The sequence below is a fragment of the Apium graveolens genome, chromosome 8 (genome assembly GCF_009905375.1).
Source record: "Apium graveolens cultivar Ventura chromosome 8, ASM990537v1, whole genome shotgun sequence".
In the NCBI taxonomy this organism is placed as follows: Eukaryota; Viridiplantae; Streptophyta; class Magnoliopsida; order Apiales; family Apiaceae; genus Apium; species Apium graveolens.
The window spans coordinates 68589108-68602866 of record NC_133654.1 but is presented as its reverse complement, the minus strand read 5'-3'; positions in this window follow the sequence as shown (position 1 = coordinate 68602866).

Below are 13759 nucleotides of genomic sequence, written 5' to 3'. Positions count from 1 at the left end.
TATTTGCAGGTTATTAAAACCCCACTTAATGAATTGTTTTCATAAAAAGGTGTGTATCACCAAGGAAAACTATTTTCGAATAAAACATAAATATCATATATGATTTTATCATACAGTCATTTTCATACTGTACATTATTATGCTGAGCATTATAGCTCACACTTGTTTTCTTAAATTGACACAACACAACAGTGAATCAAGATGCCTGCCATGAGAACCACAGTCAGGAAACGGGTAGGAAATGGCCAGCTGTTCCGTAGATTGTTTGGTGTTGTACCAAAGGTAGTCAGAATAAGCTGGATTAGTTTTCAGTTGTTTATAGTTCGGCTTATTTATAAGTATGATTTATGTAAGGTAAGAAATAAGAAACGTATATTTGGCCGGCGGACTAACCTTACCTAAAGGTCACTCCCCGGTAAGACTAATGATATTTGGGTTATAATAAAATTACTCTAGTTATGATGGTTCATTTCCAAGAAAATAACCTGTAAGTGTGTGTATGTGATAAGTGTGGGGTCGTGAAGCGTGAGTATTTATATATTGTAGTGTGAGTTGTGTGAGTTTAGATAGTGTGGCTTCCGAGACTCCTGACCCCGGTTTTTGGGGCGCCACAATCTTACAACCTGCAAAATCTGAATCTATATAGCCAACTAGGTCAAAACCTGTACCTTTAGGGTACCAAATACCAAGATTTGGAGTTCCCTTAAGATACCTAAATATTCTTTTAACAACTATAAGATGAGATTCTTTTGGGTCAGCTTGAAATCTAGCACATAAGCATGTTGCAAACATAATATCTGGCCTACTTGCTGTGAGATAAAGTAATGAGCCTGTCATACCTCTGTAGCTTGTGATGTCAACTTTCTTACCAGTTTTGTCCTGATCAAGCTTAAAGGCTGTTGGCATGGGAGTGTTTGCTGGAGTTGAATCTTCCATATTGTACTTCTTGAGAAGTTCTTTGATATACTTGGATTGACAAATGAATATACCATATTTCCTTTGACTCACTTGTAAACCAAGAAAGTAGTTCAACTCTCCCATCATGTTCATTTCGTACTTACTCTGCAATAGCTTAGAAAATCTCTTGCAAATATTATCATTAGTAGAACCAAATATAATACCGTCAATATATACTTGAACTAATATCATATCACATTTATGTATTTTATGAAACATAGTTTTATCTATGACACCTCTAGTAAAACATTTTCAAGTAAAAAGTCAGATAGAGTGTCATACCATGTCCTTGGAGCTTGCTTAAGACCATAGAGAGATTTGAATAGGAAGTATATAAAATCAACCATATTTGATTCTTCAAAACCTGGAGGTTGTTCTACATACACTACTTCTTCTAGCTCCCCATTCATGAATGCACTATTTACATCCATTTGAAAAACTTTGAAATCTGAATGTGCTGCGAATGCCAGAAACATCCTGATTGCCTCAAGTCTAGCTACTGGTGCATAGGTTTCATCATAGTCTATACCTTCTTCTTGAGAGTAATCTTTAGGTACCAATATGGCCTTGTTTCTCGTTACAATGCCATCTTCATCTAACTTGTTCCTGAATACCCATTTAGTGCCTATTACTGACTTGTTCTTTGGTCGGGGTACCAGATTCCATACATTCTACCTTTTAAACTGATTGAGTTCTTCTTGCATAGAAATAACCCAATCTGGATCTTCAAGTGCCTCATCCACTTTCTTAGGTTCCATTTCTGAAAGAAACCCTGAAAAGTGACATTCATTCTGAGTGGCATGTCTAGTTTTCACTCCTGTGTCAGGATCACCAATGATCAACTCAAAGGGATGGTCTCTATTCCAAACTCTTTGTCGAGGCAGATAAGCTCTTGATGTTTCCCCTTGTTTAGTCTGATGTTGAGTGTGAACTATAGATTCTCTTCCTGCTCCCCCTGAGTTGCTGTCACCATGACTAGATGATTCTGATCTTTGTGCAGTAGTTCTTGAAGGTGTTCCTGTATGATTGTCATAATCATTGTTTCCACCATTACCGCCACTTGATCCTGAATCAGTATTGCCATGTACTGTAGGTATAGCTCTAGCAATCTCAGGTTCTATTATTTCCAAAGGATCATCTGATAGATTTTCAAATTCTAGAGATTCAGAATCCTTTTCTCTTTGCAGTCTTGCTAACTTGGTGTCATCGAATGTTACATTAAGGCTTTCAATTACCTTCTGATCAGTAATCATATAAACCCTGTAAGCTTTAGATTCCAGAGAATAGCCAAGAAATATGCCTTCTTCTACTTTAGCATCAAACTTTCCTAGATGCTCATTTTCTTCTTTCAACACAAAGCATTTAGCACCAAACACATAAAAGTATTTCAGTGTTGGTTTCTTGTCAACCATTATCTCATAAGGAGTCTTGGCATGATCTTTATTAATCAGGGTATGATTTTGAGTGTAAGACACTGTGTTGACAGTTTCAGCCCAGAAGTAAGTAGGAAGTCTTGATTCACTTAGCATTGTCCTTGCTGCTTCAACCAAGGTACGATTCTTCCTTTCTACTACTTCGTTTTGTTGTGGAGTTCTTGGAGCTGAATACTGTCTCGAAATACCTTTCTCTGTACAGAATTCATTTAGAAATGCATTCTTGAATTTTGTCCCATTATCTGATCTGATCTTTCTGATACGTAATTTCGCTTCCATCTCAATCTTCTTTATATGATCCACTATTAGCTGAGGTGCTTCATCCTTGGATTGCAAAAAAAAACACCCATGTGTATTTGGAGAAGTCATCGACCATCACTAAAGCATATCTTTTCCTTGATAGTGATAACACATTCACTGGACCAAATAAATCCATGTGAATTAACTGAAAAGTTTCAGTTATGCTTGTCATTTCCTTGCTTCTGTGTGATGCTTTCTTTGATTTCCTTTTTTCACATACTTCACAGAGTCCTTTTTGACAGAATTCCATCTGTGGTAGTCCTCTCACTAATTCTCTCTTGACCAGAGAGTTCATTGTCTTGAAGTTCAAGTGCGAGAGCTTCTTGTGCCATAGCCAACTTTGTTCAGATGAAGCTTTGTTGTAGAAACATCTGATTACTCCATCGCAGGTAGACTTCAAGTCAGCTACGTATAAATTACCTTTCCTTACTCCATGTACAGAAAACTTCTCATCTTTCCTGTGAATGATCAAACATCTTTCTGATCTGAAATCAACATTGTATCCTTTGTCACAAAACTGGCTTATGCTCAAAAGATTATGCTTAATCCTTCCACAAGAGAGATGTTTTCAATGATGATATTGCCAATTTCCAAATTGCCATATCCCTTAGTAAATCCTTTGTTGTCATCTCCAAAGGTAACTATAGGGCCAACTTTCTCAACCATACCTGTGAGTACGGACTTTTCTACGGTCGTGTGCCAAGAACAGCCACTATCTAGAATCCACATGATCTTTTCTTTTATTACTTTACCCTGCAAACACAGATTGATTAAGAAGACTTTGGTACCCAAGATTTCTTGGGTCCTGAAGCTTTAGAGGTAGAAACAGGATCAACAAATGAAACCTTGACAGACATAGCTTTCACTTTGACATCAGTGTTAGTCTTATCAGAGATGTTAGACTTAGAGATAGGAGGTACTACAGTCTTATCTTGTGTGTGCTCATTACCCATGCTTGTCTTAGTGTCAGTGCAAGTGCTAGCAGTTGCATGAAAAGCTTTGAAATATTCAGACATGGTAACAAATACACATGGCATACATCCAACTACACCATAGGGCTCATGAAAGCTAGGCATGTTAGGCATGGCAGGCATACTGAAAGTTGCAACAGATTCTACTTTAGCTTTAGTGCATGCATGTGTAAGGTGTGCAGTAGAATTGCAATTATTACATAACTTCCTAGATGTAGTTGAGGAAGATACAAAATCAGACTTCTTATTTACACCTGTCTTGCCATTCCTATTCTTCTTAGTCTTAACCTTAGCACCCTCACCAGTCTTAGAGTTAAATATAGGGTATGGTTTCTTAAGTGTGTCAGGTTCCTTACTATCCACCATATTACCTAGGTCAGCTGTGGATTTGGCCTTACTAGCTGGAGCCTTAGGAGTCTTAGGGGATTCCTCTACCTTCTCTCTATCTTCAGCAATCAATTCCTCATTGATTAACAAACTTACTTCATCCAAAGGTTCTGAAACAGACTCAGTGAACAATTGAGATATAACATCTTTAATAACATATGGAACCTTTTCTGAAACAAACATATTTATTTCAGATGTACCACTGTGTTTCTTACTGTTCAGCTTAGAATAGTCAAGTCCTATTGAAGTCTTAGATTTAAATCTTTGACTATCTATTATTTCCTTCTGAGTCAAAGCTGCATTCTTAAATGCCTGTAACTTCTTTTTAAAGTCAGCAATTTGAGTTCTAAGAATGGCTTCTATGTCTGCATTGCACTTAACCTTATTCTCTAGATATTCATTCTTTTGTTTAAGGTCTTTTAGTCCAACTACAAGCAAATTTAGTTCTTCATTCCTAGAGATTAAACTTTCATATTTAAGAACTAACTTATCATTTTCAAGTTTATATGCAAGCATGCTTGTATGAACATTATACAATTCTAGAGTAAGTTCATGCACAGTAGATTTATATTCAGAAACAGACATATCTATTGTGGTAAGTTCAGGAACCTGGGATGATTGTGATGATTCCTCTGCAGAGTCTGCTATAAAAGCCAGGTTTACATACTCTTCCTCTTCATCTGAATCAGTATCATCCCAGCTTTTTCCTTAGCAATGTACGCTCTTCCCTTTTCCTTTTCCACATAGGCATTCATCTTCTGTTTCAGCTTCTCATTCTTCGTCTTTAAATCTTCATAAGTTTCCTTCTTTTCATAGGAGTCTTTTGATTTTGCTGCCTTAGATTTCTGCAATCAGATGCAAAGCGCCCAAACTCATTGCAGTTGTAACATCTTGTTTTGCTCTTGTCTACCAAACTTGACTTGTAGCCTCCTCTGGAGCTTGACCCTGATGAGTAGCTTGCTTTCTGAAATCTCCATGATGAACCCCTTGATTTATAGTTGGGCTACCTTCTGAATCTAACATGACTAAATTTTACAGCCATGTATGCCATAGAGTTTTCCTCCAACTATTTAAGTTCTTCCTTAGTGTAGAACTCATTTTCATCCTTTGCCTCACCATCAGCAATTTCAGCTACGATAATTTCCTTGATTGTTGAGGAGGGTGCAACCTTGTCTTCTTGAGCTTCATGTTCACGAACTACAAGTGCAGTGGTTTTTGCAAGTGTCGTATTCTTACTGTCAATAGAACCAGGTCCATAGATAATAGCTCTCTACTCTTGCTCCAGCTCATGTGTTCTTAGCTTTCCATAGATCACATCCAGAGACATAGTAATAAAATCTGCTCTTTCCCTGATTGATGTGTTCTTTTATTTCAGGTGAACTGGGAGTGTCAGCATAAACTTTCTATTAGACTCTCGTATAGGGTAAACTTTCCCTTGCAGCTTTAATTCACTTAACAGTCTCGTATATCTCTCAAAGAGTGAAGACAGTGCTTCTCCGGGTTGAAGTTTGAATGCCTCATACTGAGTCGTCAGAATATCAATCCTGTTTTCTTTGAATTCTTCTATACCTTCCATTAAAAGCTCAATGGTATCCCACATATCTTTTGCACTGTTACATCCTAGAAGTTGATGACCCATATCATTATCGGTCGATTCCATAATTATGAGTTGAAGGCTAGTGTCCAGATTTATCAACTTCTTGTCAGTTTCTGTATATTTAGATGGATCCCTGGGAGTGGATGAGGAAGGAATTATCACACCAGTTATGGTTATGGATTTAGTAACTACTTCCATCGGAACATAAGGGCCATTCACTAATATCCCAATGTAAAGTGGATTTGAAGCTTTCATAAACAGCATCATCTTTTTCTTCCATAGGTTGTATTTATCTCTATCAAATGGGGGAACCTTTATACTTCCAATTCTTTGGTTGTTCATCTCTTGGCGGAATTAAATTATTTAAAGTTCAAACATTTCAAGAAATGAGAATTTTTGAAAATTAAAAAATTTAAGAAATTTTCAAGAACTTGTTTCTTTCTCCGAATCTTGATTTGTATGTCAATCAACAAGCTCTGATACCAATTGTTAGTCCCAAAGTATCGTAAAAGGGGGGGTTGAATATGATACCTACAATCTTTTCGATTCGTTTACAAGTTCTTCGTTGAAAGTATGGAATCAAACTGGACACAAAACAATTTGAGGAATATATCGTTTCATTAATATAATCCTTGAGGTTGCTACAATATAATCAATAAATTGATTACCTACAATAAATTCAACAGCATAACAATATGTTTACAAGCTTAATAAATGAGGTGCTTTAATGGAGCTCCCGTAAACACTCTGTTGAAAGCTGAAGAAGATAACTGAAATGAATTCAATTCATTTAGCTACTAATGTAGTCTTTCAAATTCATTGGACAGGTGGCATTACTGTGTCCACACAATCCTTTGTTTTTGCTGCAAAATATTCTCTGAATATCACAACTCTTCTATGGAGTGGCGACCAGGTGAATCCTTATGGAGACTTGAAGCCCTATGGCGACCAGGTAAAGCCCTGTGGTGATAAGGGAAATACTGTGTCCTCTTCTATGGCAACCAAGCTCTATGGCGACCACTGGTGCCTTAGAGATTCTCTATGGCGACCACTGTGGTGCCTTAGAGTAATTCTCTATGGCAACCAGTTATGTGGCGACCATAGAGTCTACTTGTAGTATTGTACACTTCTATGGCGACCAGAGTGAAGAATATTATGGCTTAAAATGTTCTTGCTTTTGTTTAGCCATTCTTCACTGTATCAACATTTTTTTCTGTAACTGAATCATAATTCCTTCTTGAATACTGATGTTTGGTGCACTAGTATGTTTCACAAACAACTAGCATTGAGAGAACCTAATTCAATTTATCTTGTGCTTCTGAGCTGATACAGATTGTGAATATCCATTGCTTCTTTCATTGAACCATTGATCTGCAACACTTGAAGTCAATTGATGTAACTGATGATTAAAGTCCTTTGATGTCTTATTCTTCATGCCTGCTTCAACATGTTAATGAAATTCTTCCCATGATATGTTTTGACAACTTAAAGAGTCAATTGCATCTGTTAGTTCTTTGTGTTTGTCATGTCTTCATCTATAGGGTTCCTATGCTTCACAGTTTAATACTGTTTATCTGTTTCTATTTTCATGTTGAGTCATAATTCCTCGATTACATGTTACATTACATTATGTTTTACACATACATATGCTAGAAGGAGTAAACAGGTCATTAATTGGCAACTGTAAGCAAGTATCTAAAATTATATTTAGATCACTTCTTACTAAGAATAAGGTTCCAGTAAGTCTTAAGTTAACACCTTTCATGATTGAAAGATTTAAGACTTACCCTATTATATGCCAGACATGAGAACTAGTGCAAGTCAACTTAGTGCAACAATGGTTCCTGAGCCTGTGGAAGCACAAACACAGACACACCCACAGGAACATACCCAGGTGAGCATGTTCCTTCAAAACCATTAGTAGCTTGGAAACCAACCACCTCATCTTCTCAAAAGGATGAGGTGACTATAAGGAAGAGAAAGGAGGTAATTTTAACTGTTTTGACTGAGAGTGGTGAGGACCAAACAGAACCTGAGTCACCATTGGTCAAGAGATCAAAGAAGAGTAAGAAATCTGAGTTGACCACTCAAGCCGCCTATGTATCCTCCCAACAGGATGCAGTTGTAAAAATGGGGACTAAACAGATTTTAAATACATCCTCTCAACAGGGTATGTCTATTGAAAAGAGCATTCACCCCCATGCACCTTGTACAGAGTCTGCACAGCCTGCACCTGAAGCAATTCAAGTGTTTGGTAGAAAAAATAAGGATGGAACACACAGTGAGGGCACATCTTTTGAAGCTCCCTCATCCATTCAGGGGGAGCTGCCAACACTCACTTCTGAGCAACAACTTCCAATCTCAAAACTTTCTTCTTTACCTACAGCACTTGAATACATTTCTCAAGTGCAAGCTAAATCAAGTGACTTGGTTCAAGAAACCTTGCTCACCACCCAGACAGTACAATCAAATGGTGAGAGGCTACTAGCTGGGATAGACCTTGATGACACCATCAAAAACATGGGGGATTCATCAGTTTTACTGAAGACCCCATGGAGATACTAAATGCACCTTCATGTGCAAATCAGTCTTCACAGACTATAAGGTTTGAGAGTAATACTCCTGAGGGAAAGCTATCTAAATCCTCTCCAATTCAATTGGAGGCTCCTCATGTAGGAACAACTCCCATCAAAACCCTAGCAGAAATTGCATTAACAGTTAATGCTAGGGGTACAATTGCCAATGATCCTGCTATGGGGGAGGCAAGTTTATCACTTTCATGTATAGTGCTTTGCAAGATGCACAAGGGTTTAAGGCTGGTGTACATGACAGTAACCCAGTCAAATCCCCTCCAATTCAATTGGAGGTTCCCACTACAAGTGGAGGACAACACACTGTCATAAATATAGAGCAATCTGTGAGAAAAACTGTAACTTCAGTCACAGGTGGTTCTGATCCCTCAACAGCTCAACCCTCAACTTAACAACCTCAACAACCACACATTCTATCTCAATGGCTGCAAGAATCTGGTTCTCAACCTACATCTATAGATGATCTTCTAGTTGAACAGATTTCTGGGCTGACAAATATCTCACAACATCTACTCACTTCTGATATGAGCAATCAAGACTATCAAGCCATCATGCTCATATACAATGAAGATGTTGAAAAACAGAAGGAGAAGATTGTGAATGATGCAGAACATGATGGAAATGTAGATGCATGGCTATATCAGGATTTTGTATTGGAGATGGATCAAGTCTTGGCTAGATTCAGGGATGAGTATGTTACAATTCTTGGGAGCAATGCCATGGCATTGACTCCACAAGATGTCTATGATGCAGTCACTAAGGTCTACAAAGCTCAACTCAAGGCTTTTCACCTGTTTGGTAAAGCCCTAGAACTCAAGTTGATGGTCATGAGGACAAAAATAAGGAAGCTGGTAAAGGACAAAATGGATGAGATCATCCTATCTCAAGTACATATCACTTCCAAGTTCAAGCATTTTGCTGATCAAATGTCAAGGATGGATCTTACTACCAGTGAAAAGAAAGTAAAAAATCTCAAACAATCCTTCGTCTCTCTTCATACAATGCTCCAACAACAAATCACTCATTCAAATAACACAAAGGTCAAGCTGGAACAACTTCACCAAAGCAGATATGAGCCTTCAGCTTTGCTCATGTGGATGGCATCAAAAAGGCTGTGGAAGCAACTTTTGTCTCCTCTACATCTACTAACTCTTATTAGCCTTGCTCCACTTCTACAAATCTACAAATCCAATCTCTCCAAAACCAAGTCTCAGAATTGCAGACCACCAATGCTTCTCTCAATGCACAAGTCCAAGCCTTGACTTCTCTAGTCAAGAGTCAACAAACAGACATCCAGACCCTGGTGGACTCTCATAAGCACCTTCAAATACAGAATTCTGTTGCTTTGGGGGCCATCATGGGGAAGCTCAACATTTCACTGCCTGCTTTACCTGAATAAATAAGGCCAGATTTATCAACTCCCCTCCTCATGCTTGTCACCAAGACTAAGGGGGAGATTGAAGCTAGGATTCAATAATCCAGGGATGCTAAATCAAAATCCAAAGAGTCTATTCTGGTGGGACAAAGCTCAAGTGCTCAAGTTGATGTTGGGAAAGAAAGACTACTAAGGGATGCAGAAGGACCCAATCAAGATCAGGAATTCAATGACCTTCTTGCAGCACTAAGAGTATCTCTTCAACACAACTATATGGCTTGCAAGAAAGTTTTGGGTAAGAACATCAATTTTATAAGAGCAGTGGTGGTTAAAGTTGATAATTTTCTAGGGAAAAAGATTGTCATGAACATCAATGATGGTGGTGTGGACATGTGTCTCCAGGTGACTCTTCCATATCTTCAAACTTTAAGAGCATCTGAGCTGGATGTAATAATTAACAGAGTGAATCCAGTCATTCAAGAAGACACTCAACTTCTCCAAGAACTCAAAAAGGCACATATAGCAACTTTTCCAGAAGCTTATCTATATCTACAAAAATGAGTAGTTTATGTTTGTCCAACAACCAATCAGGCAAGACATCTAATTGTTCCTAAACATTGTGTTAGATCAAACATGAGGCTGATCATGACATCACAGTCTGATCTAAAGCACAAAAAGAACAAGAAGCAAGATGATATGGAGATGATAAGAATATTGGATAGATACCATGTCAATGCTTACACCATGCTGCCAAATACTCAATATAATTTAAGGAAAGATGAGGATGATGATGAGCAGAAGGATGACAAATAAAAGCCTTCTGGCTCAAATCTTAGTCAAGCCCCTAAAGCAGTTAGTAGCAAAGACAAGAGTCAAGGAGAGATGAAGGAATATGAAAGGAAGGATGATGAGAAAAAGAGAAAAAGTAAAAAGAGAAGCAAGAAGAATCATGATGGCTTAGAACCACAACAAATCCTAAAAATCCAAACACAACTAGCTCAACCTTCAAAGTCAACAATCTCAAACATCAAACCACCTCAAACCTCTAAGCCTAAATTCCTATACAAGCAAACTGCTAACTCTTTTCTAAAAATTCCAATCACCACAAGCCAAACATCTCTAAAGAAAATCACAGTCTTACCTTCTATCAAACCATCACATAAAACTCATTCCAAGTTTGTTGGGAGAAAACCTAAGAAAGCTAAGCCTACTGAAAAAGTTGAAGTTACTAAAAGGGCCATCTGGAATTGTTTCAAGCAGAATGATTTTCTATCCTTAAACTGGTGCAGTTTAGATGAGGACTATTTTCAACAACTGGCTGAGGAAATAGTTAGAGTCTGGGTTGTTACTCTAAAGGAAGTAAGAATCTACTTTCAAGATGGGTCCTTCACTTTTCTAGGCAGCAATTTGATGGATACTCTCTCTCCAATAGAAATCAAGAGAGTGATAAGTTTGTTGAAGGATAAGGATACTGCTACAAGAGCATGGAGATCAGTTCTAGCTGAATGGTTGATTGAAAGAGAGGAAAGAAGAGCAAGGGGTATAGCAAAGTATAAGGAGAAAAGGAGAAAGTAGGATGAAGAGATTGAAATGTACATCAAAAGATCTGAAGAACTTAAAGCTAAAGGGATGAGAAGAATTTCAAAAGATGGAAGATTTCTGAATGTAAAAGCTGGCTCTTTCTCTAAATTCAGAATTGAAATGTTAGATGGTTATCCAAAGCAAGACAGACTCAAGTTGATAGAAGCTCTAACAGGGACTCTAATTATAGAGGAACTTGAAATTCTTGTATATCTAAAGGACCTCATTAGAGAAGAATCTAAAGTTCCAGTCTTTGTCTGATGCTTATAAATGCTCAAGCTCAAAATCATCTAATGTACAATTGTTGTAATTATGTCAATTTTTACATTAGTCTTATTTTCCATTTTAACTTAGGGTTAGTCTTGTTAGCAGGCATGAATTTGTGTTAAGCAATCTTCTCACAATTTGGGGGAGATTGTTGTGCAAGACATGCATGTACTTTAACAAGACTAAGTCAAATTGACAACCCTAAGTAAGTTGTATTGTAAGCTTAGTTTGAATTTTGTACTTGTAACATTTAAAGTCTGTAAAACTATCAAAAAAGCAGACTTGAGTCTTTTTCTTTAAACAGTATCAAGCCTAAAAATTCTATCTGGAAGAAGATCAAGAATATCATGCCTCAGAAGAATTATGAAGATGCTTGGAGTTGAATAAATCTGTTTTGGGAAAATGTTCTAAGTCAAGATCTATACAAGTCACAGATTTAGTGTTATAGAGAAGTCATTCGAGAACTCCAGAATGAATTATAGAGAACTCATGACATCTACTAGAGAACTCAGAGATATCGACGAGCCAAATTGAAGACATGAAGATTGGAGATATCGACAAGTCATTTCTTCACTAGAGAACTCAGAGTTATCGACAAGTCAACATTCACTAGAGAACTCAGAGTTATAGATAAGTTCACTAGAGAACTCAGAGATATCGATAAACCAAAATTCATTAGAGAACTTTGAGTTATCGACAAGTCAAATTTGACTAGAGAACTCTGAGTTATCGACAAGCCAATAAGTCACTAGAGAACTCAGAGATATCGATAAGTCAAAGTGAAGATATGAATATTAGAGATCTCGATAAGCCAAATTCTCTTATAGAGAACTCAGAGATCTCTACAAGTCAAATCAACTATAGAGTATTAGAGATCTCGATAAGTCATTATACTTATTGAGATATCAAGATCTCTATATGCCTAACTGGAGATCTCGAGGTAAAATCTCAAAGTACAAATTGCAGACCAGTTCAATATCCAAGATTAATAATCAACAAACAATCCAATCAGTTGGATTGACAAGTCTACAAAAAGCAGCATGAAGAGTGTGTAAGATCAAGGGTGAAGATTAACTGGCAAAGGAAGATCAAGATTAACACAGTATGCAAAGATATCACTACTAGAAAAGCAGGATTAGACATCGCACCTTAGACATCGGTTAAGAAAACCACCGATGTTAAATCTACTTTTTACATCACTAAAACAAGAACCGATGTCTTTATATTTTTCGGACATCAGTTGTCTTTGAAAACGATGTCTAGGGCAAGATTAAAAAAAAGTAAGCGCGAGACCCTTCTTTTTTCCCCGCCTTAAGCCAAATATTTTGGTTTTAGTTCCCCCCAATAACTTTCCCCCTTAAATTTTATTCCCCTCCCAAACAAACACGGGCCTTGTCCCAATTTTCAAACTAAAAAAAATAAAAACCTAAAAAACATAAAACTAAAAACATTAAAACATAAAACTGAAAATATAAACTGTCATTCAGACAAACGAGAGCAACGGTAGTGTTCTTCCCCCTTTACTGTCCAAACGTAACCTTAAAACTAACCCCGCCTTCGATTACTCCTTCGATTTTCATCTCAATTTCAGATTAAGTTTCAATTACAGTAAACCCCCTTTCTTTGTTTCTTTATTCGATTAATCTTTTGATTTTCTTTGTTTCTATTCTTGAACAGATTTGGGATTTGGTGTTTGTTCGAGCTTGGTTCTTGGTGCTTTGGAGGTGTTTGTTCGAGCTTGGTTCTTGGTGCTTTGGAGTTTTGTGCTTAATTAGGTATGAGTTTCTATTCGATTTTGAGATTCGATTTATTTGGATCTTAAATTAGGTATATGTTTCTGTTCGATTAGAGTTTAATTAGAGTATCATTAGAGTTTTCTTTGGGAGCATGTATAATATCTATAGTTGTATGTGTGCATGCATATATGTATGCTTAACTGTGTGAGTTGTTGTTATGTTTATATATGTGTACAAGTACAAATGTTTGTGTCCCCTGTATATGAGTTTGTGTCCCCTGTATATGAGTTGTTTATGTCCCCTGTATATCTGTATTTATATATCCCCTGTAAACATGAAGGCATTTACATGAATTCTAATATGATATATTAGGTGAAATTATTGGGCTTGTATATTATTAGATATAAGCAAGTAGTTGTATGAGTGTATGTTTAGTGAATATTAGATCAAATTTTTAGGCTTCTATGTTGTTAGCCTAAGAGCATCTCCAACGATACTCTCTATAATAATTGGCTATAATAATATAAACTGATAGCTATGTAAAATTTGTTGAATGTATAAGGT